Genomic DNA, 15,870 nt, shown 5'->3' on the forward strand with positions numbered 1-15,870 from the left:
AAGGTGCTTTTACAAATGCACAGCTCACTTGATGAACATTTATATGAAATCAATTATAAACATTCTGTATACTAGAAAATGACAAAATGACTTCGAGTTTTGAAACTTACCACCCAAAAAATCCAATTATAATCAAGACGGCAATCATAATGACAGTAAAGTATGGATTACAATTTTTTTTTTTCGAAATGACAAAGTGACGGCTAAAATTTTTTGGCCGCCATAGTATGTACTTACGTAGGATGGAGTGAATGGAGTTTTCAATTATTATTTATTATTTCGCAAGTATGTACTTACCTCAAGTTTTCATTTCTAATTCGTGCCATCTTTAGGCACTTATCGAGACATGCGCAGTTAATGGAATAAACTACACTTTGGTATTTCGCCGCTACCATCGCCGCTCCTGAAAATCCTGAAATAGTTGACAACGGATCAGCAACTGTAATAGCGTGTGTTCTGACCAAGACTGTTCTGTGATAATAGCAGTCATGGCGAACAGGCGAACCCTCCTCGACGGGGTACGGTACAGTTACATACGAATTACAACGATACAAATAGCGGTAGGGTACGAAACGGTTCTGGCCTGCTTTCCGGGGATCGTGCGAACTACGGGGTGGACTCCGGGCGCTTCGGGAAATCCGGGTCGGTCCTGCTACGACGCCTCAAGAGGGGGTGGTGGTCGTAGCTTTTGCTGATCGGGACTGCGGCGGGGTCGTGAAGCGAACTTCCGGGCTTTCGCCTGCAGAGGTGACTCGAACGGGATTTCTCACCCCAAGCGGCGATGCTGCGGCCCTAGATTGCGATTCTGCAGCCCTAATCTGCGATTCGGCGGCCCCTATCTGCGACCCTCTTTGAGGGTCAAGGATCGACTCGCGTGACGAGGTTAAGCGGCAGCGTGGTCAGCTCGTAAATTTTCGGTGGTGGTTCTCGAAACGCCGCTGGACCTTGGATGGCGTCGATTTGGCGGGGTTGCAAGTCGGAAAGTGCGTCTCTGTACGGCTGTTACGGAAAAATGAAGACGGAAACCGAAGGGTTTTTTCCCTCTTTTCGTCACTCGCGCGGCGTTCTCCTATTGGCTCGGCACGGGCCGGAAGCACGCTGATTTCTATTCGCACAATTTTGCCAACTTAACGTGGTGCGTTCTCCTGACCTGTTTCCGATTCCGCCTTCCGAGTTGTTTGACCGGATTGAGGTTAGGTTGTTTGTTTATCCGCGCGACGTGGGCGAAAAGCGAGGTTCGCGAAGAAAAGCGAGACTGGAAGAGGATTCGGAAGGAGCCCCGCCCCAGGGAAAGAACGGGAGTTTCGCAATGAGTCATCCGGGACGGAGACGCCTTCCGCGGCTGAGAAGAAAACATTTAGACAGCGGTAACGAAAAGAAGTCGCAGCCGAGACGACTTGTCGACATGTAGTGGCCGACACCCTGAAATTCTGAGGCACGGTAAAACGGTATTTGTCCCGGTGCCTCACATCTGGTACCGAGAAAAAAATCTAACAATGAAAATTTTTGGTTCGACTCCCTTCAAGGGCTGAGCCGAGATACGAACGTGTCGTCGTCGAACCGAGCGTCGAGAGTCACGTCACTGATCTGTTTTGGTTTTTTATTGTGTTCAGGTGTTTGCACAATGGTGTAAAAGTACTCTGGCATTTGCAGGACCCGCTTCACCTCCTGCACCGGCGATTTTGACTGTTGACAACGCGCACCAAGTTCACCCAACCGAACACTACCTAATACGATTTATAAAATTTATCCACAATTCTGCATGCATAAATTACGTCAAAATAACAATGCTAGACTTTGCCCTCAAATATGTCAAAAATCACCTATTAATTATTATTATTGATCATATCACACCATTGCATGATGCGCCATTGTTGCAGTTCCTACCGTACCTAGCGATTCTCATTTTCCCTACGCTACTGACGTTTTAAAGGCCGCGCAGCTAAGCTCCGCCCACAGGTCCTTTACAGATTTATACCAGTCTAAAACCACTTTGTGCTTGTACCAAAAACAATTTTTTGGCTGTATTAGTTTCTTTAATGTTACGTTATGTAATCTAAAGGAGAAACAGACAAGGATAAAGAAAAAGAATGTAAACAGAAAATATCATCAGCCAAGAAAGAGGAGGAGCCATCTGCCCTGGCAATTGCATCTACCAACAGTGATGAAATTGCAGTAAGTCCATATCTTTTAATTTGAAAACAACTTTCTACGGATGCTAACATTCTGTCATTTCTGACATGCGAAATGTAAGAAGGGAGTAAAGTTTAAGTTTAGCACCACTGAATAATGTATCTGTCACAATAGTGTTAATGGTAATGTTAGTGTTAGCCAGAATGTTAATCTTCAGAACATTGGTGAAACGTTCAAGCGTTCACAATAATGGTGATGGTGATGTTAATGTTAGAGACGATGTTAAGAGATCCAGAAAATGTCTGGTTCTTTAACATCTTCGTTAACATCTACCAATCACTATCGAGAATTTCACGCACGCGCAGGCGCAGTGACAGTTCACACCACGTTGACAGCTGTAAGAGTAACATTCCGTTAACATTATTGTGAACACTGGACTACTAACATCATCACCATTGCCATCTCCACTAACATTATAACATTACCACTAACATTAACACTATTGTGACAGACCCATTACACTCTTTTACAAATGTAGGTATTTACTGCTTGTGTTGCCTTCGTTGCAGTACTTTAGCTCTGTTAGTGAATTCAATTCTCTTTATGTAACAGCTGCTAAACAGTGGAAAGTTCGAATCGGATGTGTATTACTATTATATTATCTCTATTAATGATACATAATTCATTAAAAAAAAAAATTTTTTGAGCGAACCCGAAAAAATCAAAAATGGAAAAAGGTCTGCCTGCTACACATAAGACAGTGAGTTTCCTTATACTCTTCTTACAGGGGCCAAAAAAGAAATTACTTAACAGTTAGCACTGGCTCATCATGTGAAAGCATTTTGAAGGTATCTACGTTTGTGGACAAAACGCTGTTGATAAAAAAAGTTTTTCAGCCACAATCAGAAGAAAATGATGAGACTGACATAGTTGAAGTTGATAATCCAAAAGTAATGAACATGTCTAGGTTGACACTTTTGCCAAATCTTCGAGGTGCTGTTGAAGATTTGGCAAAAGTGGCGACCTGGACATGTTCTGCTGCTGATTTAGAAGTAGATAAGAAGACAGGAAAGCAGATAACGACAGTTGATCTGGAAAGTGAGACTGTTCGTGATACATCAAATTACAAATTGTTTACTGTTGTAATACCTCAGTTTGAATTCAAATTGCCGCCGCCGAAACAAACGCAAGAGGCAGTGTTTGGTTCTTTTGTTGTTCACTGTTGGTAGATTTGGATTGCGTACAGTTGGTACACGAAAGACGCGGTACTCGATTTTCAGCTCTCGAAGTGAACGGTGGTGTTTGTTGAACCGTCGTTTTCATTGTTATTGTTTTAGTTGAAAATGTAGTTATTGCGATTACGAATCGCGAGTCGTGTATTTTCTTGTGTATTGTCATGGTAATCAGGGCCGTGCTCCGTAAACAGTCGCCAATCGCGGAGGAGATTACAGGTGTGCACCTCGTGTGTCACCGACAGTTTGCGCGTTGTAATTCAGGTAGGATGATCTTACAGGCAACAAGTAGTGTTTAGCAGGTACGTTATTTCGTTTTGTTATTCCGATAAGCTCGGGTGAAGTAGGAATTGATAGAGTGGTTAAACTCTTGAGGGGACGTCGCAATAAAGTTGTCGGTAGTTAAAATCCGTGGGACGAGTCCATTTTCAAAGTTAGAGAGCGTAAGAGGTGAACCGTAGAAATCAGTTGGTCGTGTCCGGGCTTTAAAATCAGAGTTATTTAGCGGCGAACAGTTAGAAATACTTTGGGCGAGTCCATTTTCCGGGTAGGGCTAGAAAGTTAGAAACGATTAACAGAACATACTGCGTCAGCGATTTAAATAGAGAAAACGGGAGTCCATTTTGGGAACGGCCTTCAATTTGCCCCAAGGAAAAACGGGGTACGTGTTTGGCCGAAGTTAGAGGTGTAGACGCGGGGTAAGTTATCCACGTTGCAATGAAAAACGGGAGCCTGCCAAAGGAGCCGTACGTGGGGGGATCCACGCAGTCACTCGTGGATCCCTTCATGACGTGTGATCCTGTCCGCAGAGTTTCTCGACGCCTTCGGTGGAAGGCCTCTGTTTCATCAGCTGTGGTCACTACAGTGGCGATTCGGAGGACACAAGCTGGGGCACTGCACCCATAACGAATTAGGTGTCGCAGGGACTTGGACGACCCGACATTACTAGGGTAGTAATTAGGAAACTGGGGGCGAAAACTAGGTTAACTTCGCGATCGGAGACCGCGTGCTACTTTGAAGAGCTGAGAGTCAGAGGTCCGTAATATTCAGTTAGGGAATTAGAGTGTCTGTCATTCCAATCTAGAGTTTTGCTGTGCAATCGTATGTAACCTGTTGTGTAACTTTAGAGATTGAAAAGATTATGGTGCGCTCTCGTTTGTGGATGATTTTTGGGGGTTTTACTCATCCCATTTACAGTGTCTATTCTAGATATTTCATTTGTTTCACGGTGCCGCTTTGTTCTTGTATTACAAGTTTAGGTTCTGAGCAACCGTTGTTATTTTATTTGTTGTATAGTTTTGTTCCGAAAAAAAAACAAAAAAAAAGGGAACTCTTACATACTTTCTACACTCTTCAAGAGGTGGATAGACAAATTTATTGTGTTATGTATTTTTATTGTTATGTCATGTAAAGTAGCACCGCTGAATTGTTTAATTTGTCATGTGATCGGGTGTGATAATTGAAAGTTGATGAGAGAGATGTGTGTGAGTAATGGTGAACACAAGAGGGAAAACATGGAAATCCCAATTACGAGCAATTTGAACCTGCCAGTGTAATTGAAGGCTTGAAAGATTTGTCTAAATATTTGAACAAGTTTCATGGGAGGAAAGTTTGTAGAAATCAGACACTTTTCAGCCGGGATTGTGGTCGGATTAGATCTACATTGAGTTTGACGCTATCTGCATCAATTGTGAAGTCGGTCCACCCTGGACACACGACCCTATTTTTTGCACAACACTGGAACTACCCGTTCACCATTGACCCTTCTCTTTCTCGTATTTCTCCCACGACGGTCGTCTCCTCCAAAAAACCTCGCTTCGGAACATTCGAGTGTCTTCCGCGAGATGGTGATGGCGGGAAAGTTTTGAAACGTAACTTCCCTGCTTAACGCCACAACGGTGCAACCGGCCATAAATAATAATTAACCTGTTAAGTGCCACTTTCAAAAACCTCAAATCATCAAATAAGTCCAATAGAATTTTTTCAACTTTTTTCTGACGTTTACGGTAATCTCTTCTATAGTACTTGAATGCAATCCATTGCGTTCAAAACAAAGAATAATCGATATTAATCGCAGTTGACTTTATTTTCCGGGTTCTATTACCAGTGAGGGTGTAGAGCTTGTGCCAACTCTCATGATCGATGACCGTGACAAAAGCTGCGCGAAGGCGGAGCCCAATTTTGATAAGTGAAACCTAAAAACGTCTGTCGTTTGGTTAAAATTTTCAGGGTAGCGCCAAATTTGCATTTTACACTGTCCAACGGTTTGGACTAGAATGCCCGACATTGTCTAGAGACCTGTCGCCAAATAAACAGCAACATAAATGAGCTCACAAATCTGTAAAGTGTGAAAAAATAGTACCAATGTTTTTAGTTCGAATAGTACAGCCGCGTCGGTACGCATTTTGGTTTCTGCGTCATCGATCATGAGAGTTGGCACGAGCTCTAACATGCAATGAAGTACAACAAGATGACTATTCCTAACGACGAATATGCACATTTCAAATTTTCGCTAAAAAATCACACTTTTGTGAGTTTAAAGAAAGTGTACATCGATATTTCGTATAACAAATATACGAAAATCGTCAACGTCTTTTGTTTGATTTTTTATTCAACATTCTGGTTAATTCAGCTTCATTTCATGTTTTACAACTTTACCTTCGATTTACTTGCAAAATACGGCTGCATGATGATGTTGACACTTTATGTAAGTAACTAGAATAGCGTAGAATTGAATGTAAATATTCACTAATCCTTTGTTTAGGCTATAGTAACAATGGTATTTGTTATAATTCTTGAACCGAAAATTTCCGAACTAATGATTAAATTTGAAACCAGCTTTTGGTCAGAAGACAGCGTCGGTGTTGAAACACGACAAAAAATTGCAACCAAATCGAAAATATTTTTAATAATCAATTTTATTTTCCTTGGTACTTTGTTAATTTTGTCCGTGAGCATGTTACCGATATTCGGTGATCACAACGAATGGGTTCTTCTTTCGGTAATTGTGGAGAAACATTTTGGAACTCGGACGATAATTCCGTTTTTGATTTGTTGTTTTATCGTCCCTTTTATGCTATTTTCTTCGATTAGGCTCGGGGGGGCTCTGTTCTACACAACATTAGCGTTGCACGTGCAGATGCTTCTCATTAGCGAACATATTTTGCAAATATCAGACAATTGTGAAAACTCAAGTGACCAAGCAATTTTTTACACTAGAATTTCTCAGAAGTTGCGTTTTTGCATCGACCATCACGTTTGCATCAAAAGGTAGAAACAAAATTTTATACCTTCACTTTTAACTACGTTTTTTCACCATAATAAAGATGCTTCTTCGAATTGTTCGTCTGGCGATGGCAGTATTTGTGATCCTGGGTGCTCTCTGTACTATTTCAATGATGTTTTTCTTTCTGAACGTAAATGATCCAAAGCAAGCTTCTTTATTAAGCATGTTTGTATTTATTAAAATTCCTAATTATTCGTTTTAGAGTAAAGAAAACATGAGCACCATTTTGAAAGTTCGTGCAAGCCTAATGATCACTGTGAATAGTTTTATTGTTATTATTTTCTGTGTAGCAGGGCAAGTGCTTCTGAACGAGGCGAGTAATCACTAAAATAAAGCCATTTACAACATATTAAGTCATTTATATTTCAGACTACTCGAATTTTTGATACTCTATCATCTTGTGCGTGGTACGAGTGGAATGTAGAAAATAAAAAGATTCTGTTGATTTTTTTGTCAAATACTTTAAATCCCGTAGGATTTACCTTCGCTGGAATCACTTTAGACTACAAATTTGGACTTTTGGTAAGTTGAAATTGAACATGTTGTGATTAAAAAAATAACTTTTTACTTGTAGACATTTCGAACGGGAGTAACTTATGCTCTCGGTCTTTATCAATTGAAGTACAATTGATTCCAAACAAATATTTATTGGCAATCTTGCAACTGAGGTGAGATTGTGGAACTCATAAAATAATCAAGACACATATTGCTTTTTTTTTTCTACGATATAAAATTATCCTATATTATACAACTAGACAATCGAAGATTTTTGAATTGTTGTCTGAAATTTGGCATTGTTTGATTAGCCTCAAAATTTTCCATTGTCGAGTTGTATACTAGTACAGGGTCATTATAAATGATTGTCCTATCGCAGTTGGCGTTGAAAACCCGCACAAATTTGGGATGTGCCGCTAGCTTCGCAACGTTAGTCAAACCAGTAGACAAATTTACACCACCGCCAGCAGCGCTACCTCGCGGCGATGCTAGTCTCACTCATGTTAGAAAGCTTGCGGCACATTCAAGTACGTCATCAACACCTACTGCGATGAAACAATCATTTATAATGACCCCGTATATGAAACGTGAGTTCTATAAAACTTAATATTAAAACACGAGTCAGATTTGCAGCACGACTGCCGCAATAAGGAGTGGCTGTAAATGACGAGTGCTCTTAGGTTTTATAAAACGAGTTTTTTATAATAAAATCAATTTTGGTAATTTAGGGAATTTTGTGACAGTTGGTGACACTTTTATTTCAAAGTTGATATTTAAAGTAAAATTTTAATATAAATGAATGAATGAATTTGGGTTAAATTTGACCCCTCAAGATTGTTACTTAAAAAAAGGTCTGCTGAACCTTTTGTGACCGATACTGCTGGCAGACTTTTTTTGTATTCTATTTCGGAAACACCTGTATATGAATATTTGTCGAAGCATCGCTTTTTTGCAAAGATGAAGACGAGAATTCTTCATTAACAAAAAGATGAAATCATGCATTGTTATTGGTGTAAAATCTAATCAATGGCATAGTCTTAATTACGAGTATATTAAAATTCTAATCAACTAGTGTGCAATTGTACTTCTTCATATGACTCGCTCTATTTAAAAGAATGTACTTGAATTTAATTTAGTACCTATTACAATACAATAACAGCATAAGCATAATAAATATTTTCAATATTCGTTTATAAAAAATTTGGTTTTAAGGACACACTTGCTGCAACTTGATTACTTAAGATAACCTATAGTTATTTAAGATATAAGTGTATAAAGTTATCCTTTCTTGCACGAACGCGTTTATTTTAAAGGATGTGAGTGCCACAAAGGAACTTTTTACACATATGTCTTACAACATTTTATCTACGATCGTGAGATCATCGCACCGGTTTCAACATAAATTTGTATAAAATAATTATCATTGATTCAATATTTTATGAATGACCAAAGTCGTTTGAGAACCACGTCGTTTAGCAACCTACTTCTAAACAATGTTTCCAACAAATTGTATTGCTGTATTCTGCAGTTCTGTGCCATAAAAGCGTGCACTAAAAGTTTTATGGGACGATTCCGTCAGTTTCACTAAACGTCAACTTTGACAACGATTTTTAGCGCAAAAAGTGCCTACTTTTTACATGATCGTAGATAAAAATAGTTAGAATGGAAAATAACGTATTTTGTACAAATTCACTGTTAAACAAATATGCTAAGTTTCAAAGCTTGGTTGAATCTAAACAACGTTAGCTCCACTTCGAAACTAATGCATCTTCAATAAAAACCCTTAACTTGTACGCGAATTATTGATCAAATAAAGCAGCCACATTATATTTCGATTTTTATTTACCTACCATTTACTTTTGTTAAAAATTAGAAGAGGTAAACAAACAAAATGCTTTATTTTGCCCTACGGGCTTTCGGATTCCTGATTACAAAACATAAACATAAAAATAACAATTTATTGTTCTCCCACACTCCTCTCGTTCTCTATTCTTTCTCTCCTCTTCCTTATTCTTTCATCCCTCTCCCTGCCGTCTTCGCTCCCTATTTCTCCCCATTCCCTTCTCTTTCTCTTTCTCATTTCGCCGCATGTGTTCGATCTTCTCACTATCCTCGCGTCACCTCCTGCGCCTTCTCTCTCTCTTCTCCTTCCTTCCCATTCCTGTTCTCTCTCTCCTCGTCCCCAACTCTGCAACCCGCTATCATTTTCCTCTCTCACACACACTCTCTCCCCTCCCTATTGTACTTCGATTCTCTTATTCTCTCTCTTCTCTCTTACTTTTCTGTGTCTTTGTCCCTCTACCTTTTTGTTCACCTTCTCCTTGTACATTTTCTCGCCGAGTCGTCTTCTTATTCTCTCCTTCTAGCAAACTTTCTTGAGTTTCTCCTGTCTCTTATCCCATCTAAACCAGTCCCCGTTTATCTGTATTTTCCTGTATCCTATTTTCACCCTTTTTCCTCTATCTCTCTCCGCTCTGACCAACTCTCTTAACTTCTTTTGTGTTTCCCTTTCTTCTTTTGTCAAATCGTCATCTATATACATCCTCTCACCTTTTTTTTCCTTTAACTTACCCTTACTTAGCATTATGTTCTTCTTCTGCTCCTAACTTTCTATTTTTGCCAGCATTATCTTGTCTTTATTTATTTTAAATGCTTCCTTTACATTCACTTTCACCCCTATCTCCCTTTCTAACCATTCTTCCACCACCCTCTCTATATTTCCACTTATTGCCCCTATTCCAGTTATTATAACATTATTCTTCCTCTCCTTCTTTTCTCTTTGTTCCATCTTTTCCTCTATCATTTCCATCCTTTTCATCCAATCTGCCTTTTCCAACTGCCCTTTTTCTTCTCTTCCTTTCATCTCCTCTCTCACTGTCGCTAATTCTTTCCTTAGCTCCCCATTCTCCTATCTCACTGCCGCTAATTCCTTTCTTAGTGTTTTGATCTCCTCTCTTATCTCTCTTATCATGGTTGTTTTCATTTCCTTATCCATTTCCTTGCTTTGATTTTCTTCTTCGCTTCTATTTGGTGATCTTCTCGTTCTGGAACTATTTCTGAGTGGGTTCTTGCCTTCTTTCAACGTTCTACCCTCTTCTCTTTCTCTCTTGCTGCTTTCTTTTCTTACTTCTGACGACTTCAGGATGTCCTCTCTTTCTTGCTCTCCCTCCTTCTCTCTCGCTGCCGCTAATTCCTTTCTTCGTGCTCTGCTCTCCTCTACTATTCCCGCCATATCCTCTTTTATCTCTCTGAGCACTGTTTCTACTTTCTTCTCTATTTCTTTGCTTTGAGTTCTTTCTTCACTTCGACTTGGGGATCTTTCGGTTCTGGAACTCTTTCTGAATGGGTTCAGGCCTTCTTCCGACATCCTACCCTCTTCTCTTTCTCTCTTGCTGCTTTCTTTCCTTGCTTTCGGCGATTTCGGCATGCCCTCTCTTTCTTGCCTGCTGTCTTCTGCTTATCACCTCTCACTCACTCGTCGTTGTATTTTAATTTTATGCAACAATAGACAATAAAGCATGTTTTACACTCATCCCTATCTGAATTTCAAATGAACCTGTTACATTTTTTTCATTCTCAATTTCAATACCATACGCTAAAGATTTTGGTAAAACTATTAATGAATTGGAAGAATTTGAATACAAAATATCTTTCACGGTACCCATCTATTGTGAGAATCGCCCTCAATAAGAAATCTCTTCGTCGACTTGAATTTTCAACTAAATGTGTTACGCTTCCTCAAATTACGGTGCAGTTAATTTCAGTGCATTATTTGTTTAGTTGATTCAATTATAAACTATAATTAAATCATTCTCAATTTGAGAAGCAGATAGAAGTAAAATACGAGATCTACTAGTCTTTTTCATCACCAAGGTAAGGTACCTACTACACCGAAGGAAATATTCAAAGAAATTAAGAAAAATTCTAATCTTGAAAAAGCACCAGGATATGGTCTAATCACAGGTGAGATTCTAAAACAATTACCAAAAAAAAAAACAATTGAGTATAAAATTATCTTACATAACAGATGCAGCGTTTGGATTAAAATATGTGCTAAGCGTATGGAAGATTGCACCCCACTAAACTTGGGATTCGCAATGATAAGGAGGTAACCGCGGAACACGATGACCATATTTTATCGCCTCTTGATCAATGAAGATTTTTTTATCAAAGACCTTTGTGTGTAAAACTTTCAAAAGTTCTTTTTTGGTGTACTTCTCGTCAAAATATAGATAATTTTCCGTAAGAGTTCCTTCCGGGAACTTGAGTTTGGAATCTTTATCGCTGTTTTATAACTGCTACTATTCAGAATTCAGATTGAAGTAAATACGCAGGTAAGAATTTTCTAATCTTCAAACCCAAATATTGTCACCTATGAATAGGGATGATTTGAGCATATTACGTCTCTACAGTGTACAAGTTGATATTTTAATATTTTTATTGGGGTTTACAAGTGTCGGTAGCCGTCTGTGGGTTTACCAAGGATAATTACATCCATAAAGCAATTGATTCTGTTCTCACTTATTTCTAGAAGCTCTTTAGTTACAGTATGCAGGTATCTCAAAAATGGCGCCCAATCTCTTGAGTGGTTAAGATATTTGAAAAATTAACTTAAATTTCCTTGTAAATTTTTTTTTCCTTTGGCTAGTTTTCAAGCTATACAGAATTTAAAGTAAGCAAATGTGGCAGCATCGGTTGGTATGCACAATCAACTTAGGCCCGTATTTATAGTCCAAACTTAAGTTAGACTCAATCTTGAGACAGACTTGAGTTCCGATTTGTGTCTTATAAACAATACTTGAGCATCGATGAGCACTCAAATTTGATTCAAGCCCAAGTTAGGTGTTAGGCAGACTCAAGTCTTGCTTACATGAGTTTAGAGGTCCAAAATTGTCTCTGTACTGTCTGACAGTTGCTGTTTTCCTGTTTTTCGTTTCGTTTCAATTATATGGATAGGCACTAATGTTCAGATTTGAATTTTAGATGTAAGCATTAATAGCTATTTATGCACCAAGGGCGTTACGCCCGGAGAACGATGAATCCACCTCGAGGGCTTTAGCCCGAGCATACAAGATTTTATTTTTCACTACGTGTTCTTTGAAAAAAAAATTGTCATCTTTGTGTACGCTTTACCCTACATAAATACTACTACATTTGGTAGTCAATGAAACAAAAACAAATTGTTTATTTATAATTGTCAAATTTTCTTTTGTGTTACAACTATGAATTGATGAGGGTGTTATGAATTCATTACGCTCGCTTATTCTTATAATGCCCTCTTATTTATTATGCCCCGGTTGTTATGGACATGTTTACGTATTTCGTATCCTAGGAGTTATTATGCAATTATACTAAAGTGAAAAATAAATACTTATTTATCGCAGGATGGAAGATTGTTATGACTTTATTTAGAAAGAAGAAGTTCCAAATACATATACGTCAACAACGTATTTTGTATACAGGCTATTTCACGAGTGATAATGAGCCTAACGGAATAAAAAATGCACCCCACAATATATTTTCAAAAAAAGCCGGACATTTAAATTTCAGTAGCCAGCTTTTTTCGGAAATGTAGTGTGGGTTTCATTTTTATCCATTAGGCTCATTATCACTCGTGAAATACCCTGTATTGTATATTGGTTCACAGTTTTTTCAATTGCTGGGCCGTGCGTACTGTAATACTCTCTGGTTAGCTATTGTACTGGGTGGTAATCCTTTCCTAATAGTATACAGGGTGTTTCTGAAATAGGGGCATTAATTTTAACTGGTAATAGAACTCATCAAAAGGAACAACTTTTCTCTCTGCCATTTTGGCCAGTTAAAATTAATGTACTTATTTCTGTTACACGTTGTATTATATACCAAGGTGGAGAAGTTCATGATTATAGCCAGAGCGCCAAGATTAGAGCCCGAGGCGCGCCGAGGGTTGTAAGGCGCGAAGGCTATAAGGGACTTCTCCACCGTGGTTTATATACTATTTTTGTCACTACTAGATACGTTAAAACCCTTTCTGATAAAAATTATTAATCAAATGATTATATTATTATTATCCAAACCGTTGGATAGGAATAGGTGGTCCAGTGGTGTGGCCAGCAAGGTCTCCCGACTTAACTCCACTGGATTTCTTTTTATGGGGGCAGATGTATGGATAAACGCACCAGACTGTACCCGAAACGGTAGAGATTCTGATCGACAGGATTAATGCTGCTGCTGCTACCGTAACAGTCGAGATGCTAGAAAATGTACAACAAAATATTCAACGAAGAGCCCATGCTTGCTTAAAGGTTAATGGACATAATTTTGAGCAATTATTATACAGGGTGATTCTGAAATAAGTTTTGAAAAAAACCCCGGTAATTGGTGATGATGAGAAGAAGTCATAGACAAAAAAAATTTCTTATAAAAGTTTTTTCGTTTTCGAGATACAAATGATTGAAAATTTGGTCAAAATTGATAGTGCGCTGCTGAGTTAAAGGTAATTACCTGATTTTCTTGATAGTTTAGCAACAATAATAATCAAAGGTGTCCGTCAGTCACAAACGTAACCTTACTCCTCTCGATCATTTCCATAGAAACATTTACAAAGCAGTATGCTTGCACCTACGACTTTATTGTGGAGTTGATGTAACAATGGTTGCTAATGAAATGAACAAATTTGGACAAATTTTCCGTATTCATAGGCGTTGAAAATACAAGGATATAGGGTAATTTCCATCGTTTTGATTTCACCTCCAAAAGTCATTTACGCAGAATTGTTTTGTGTCAAGAATACTCCACATTTTTTTTCCAAACTTATTTCAGAATCACTTGTATACTCCATTCTTTAACTTGGTGAGTGATCGATGCGATCAAGCAAGCCATGGGTAGCTTTGTAAGTTTTACTTTTTCCACCAAATTTGTGTGTCATGTAAATCAAAAATTAACTGTCATCACTGTCATTCAGATTCAGAATCTTCGTCAAGCATTAATGTCCAAATCTCACAATCTTATGTTGCGAAATGTAAATATACATATAAGCCGTACACATCGATTCTTAAATTTAACCGTTCCCGATATGAAAACTATCGGCGTCCGTCGTCGGTCAATCCGACCGAACACTATTCCCGTCCCGTGCCGGGCAATTTTGCAACGAAGTTTGGGTTTGAGAAATTAACCGGATTCTTAAACCATAAACCTGACCAAATTTGACCGGAAAGTGGGTGGCAGGTCTAGAACATTTTAAAAGAGACACGTTTGAGGTTATGTCTCGGTGCATATGAATCATGAGCAATTTAACCTGGAAAATAATAAATAGAAAGACTTTGCGGCGTCACTGTAAGTACTTTATTGTAATATTTGAATATTTTTCAACAACTACCTACGCACTTTTCCATGGGAACTTTCAAAAATCCCTAAATTCAACTTGACGGCTGAAAATTTCCCAAAGACCACTCACCAAGATAAAGAATAGAATATAATTAAATTCTGAATTAAAAACTTCAAAACTTCACTGATAATAATCACAATCAACAATTACTTATTATTTGTTGCCATGCATTCTTACTACTGAATAATTTTTCTCAAAGGGAATTGGTTTAGGCCGGTATTTATAGTCGGCAACTCAAGTCCAACTTGGGTAAGTTGTACTCAAGTCCTGAGTTTTATCCATATTATAGTCATTATTTCGGCTAAACTCGTAAAAGTTAGACTTGAGTCTTACTCCAGTTTCGCTTGAGTCGAGTTGCCATGGTTATACCATACACCTTGTGACAGCTTGTTTTGAAATCTTTTGCAAAATGAAAATCCCGTACAGTTTAAATGAGAAAATTCTGTTGGCTTCTCTCATACACGATATGGAAGAGGCAAAAAAAAAATAAAAAAACATACAGTTTCGGTAGAACGAAAAAATAGTGTTTTTTCACTACTAGTAATAAAGTCTAGCGTTATCGGTTGTCATAGAACACTGAGAAATTTCGTTTTTCTACGTTGGCCCAGTGACAGGTAAATAATTTTTCATTATTAACCAGTGGTGAATAATGGAACAGCCGTCACCTAGCAACGAAAGATTGTCGTCTATTTCGTTGGTTAACGTAGACGATTTTCATACCAACTGTCAAGAAATGACAACTCGGACCCGTCGCATCCGACAAAATAATAATAATAATAATTTTTATCCAACAGTAGGTACTATGGCGGACAATAAATTTAGGCCGGCACATTTCTGACATTTCAAAAAAGTCAATGCAAGCGACCATTTATTGTCATTATGACTGATGTGTCAGTTTGTCAAACTGAAGGTTTTCAAGCTGTTTGGCGTTTCCTTCGCCTTTTTCGTAACTTACGGATCATGACGCACTAGCACAACTGATTTGTAGTAGCACTTCTCTCTGGTGCACGCTTCTTTTCCCAATTTTAATTTTGATTATCGCTGTCACGATGACAAGAATGACAAAAATCGAAAATGGGGTTAGTTGAACATAATGCCAGCTTCACATTTTGATGTCAACTCAATGACAGGCCGGCCTAAATTTATTGTCCGCCATAGTACACACTACTAATTACAGGATAACATTATTTAACTAAAATATAATTAACTCAGTCGAATACAATAATAACAAATTAACAAAAAAATAAATAAGAGAGAAAAAAACAAAAATCTAATACTAAAGAAAGGAATTACTGGATAACTTTCATTTAGCCATGTTCTCACAGGAAGCGCAAAATGCGGTGGAGCACCGTCCAGTT

The 15,870-nt window shown here is 38.3% G+C and overlaps 1 long non-coding RNA gene across 2 annotated transcripts; it reads left to right on the top strand.

Annotated features, from left to right (window-relative positions):
- Nucleotides 1-1,119: 1,119 nt before the first annotated feature.
- Nucleotides 1,120-8,975, top strand: LOC138136394 (uncharacterized). 2 transcript variants are annotated; one of them, XR_011161275.1, is made up of 4 exons: nt 1,120-6,781; nt 6,854-6,964; nt 7,021-7,173; nt 7,226-8,975. It is a non-coding gene; the product is annotated as an uncharacterized lncRNA (long non-coding RNA). The 2 variants fall into 2 exon arrangements; XR_011161274.1 differs by having other exon boundaries at nt 1,120-6,964.
- The last annotated feature ends 6,895 nt before the right edge of the window (nt 8,976-15,870 follow it).

Source organism: Tenebrio molitor, chromosome 8 (genome assembly GCF_963966145.1).
Source record: "Tenebrio molitor chromosome 8, icTenMoli1.1, whole genome shotgun sequence".
Lineage (NCBI taxonomy): Eukaryota > Metazoa > Arthropoda > Insecta > Coleoptera > Tenebrionidae > Tenebrio > Tenebrio molitor.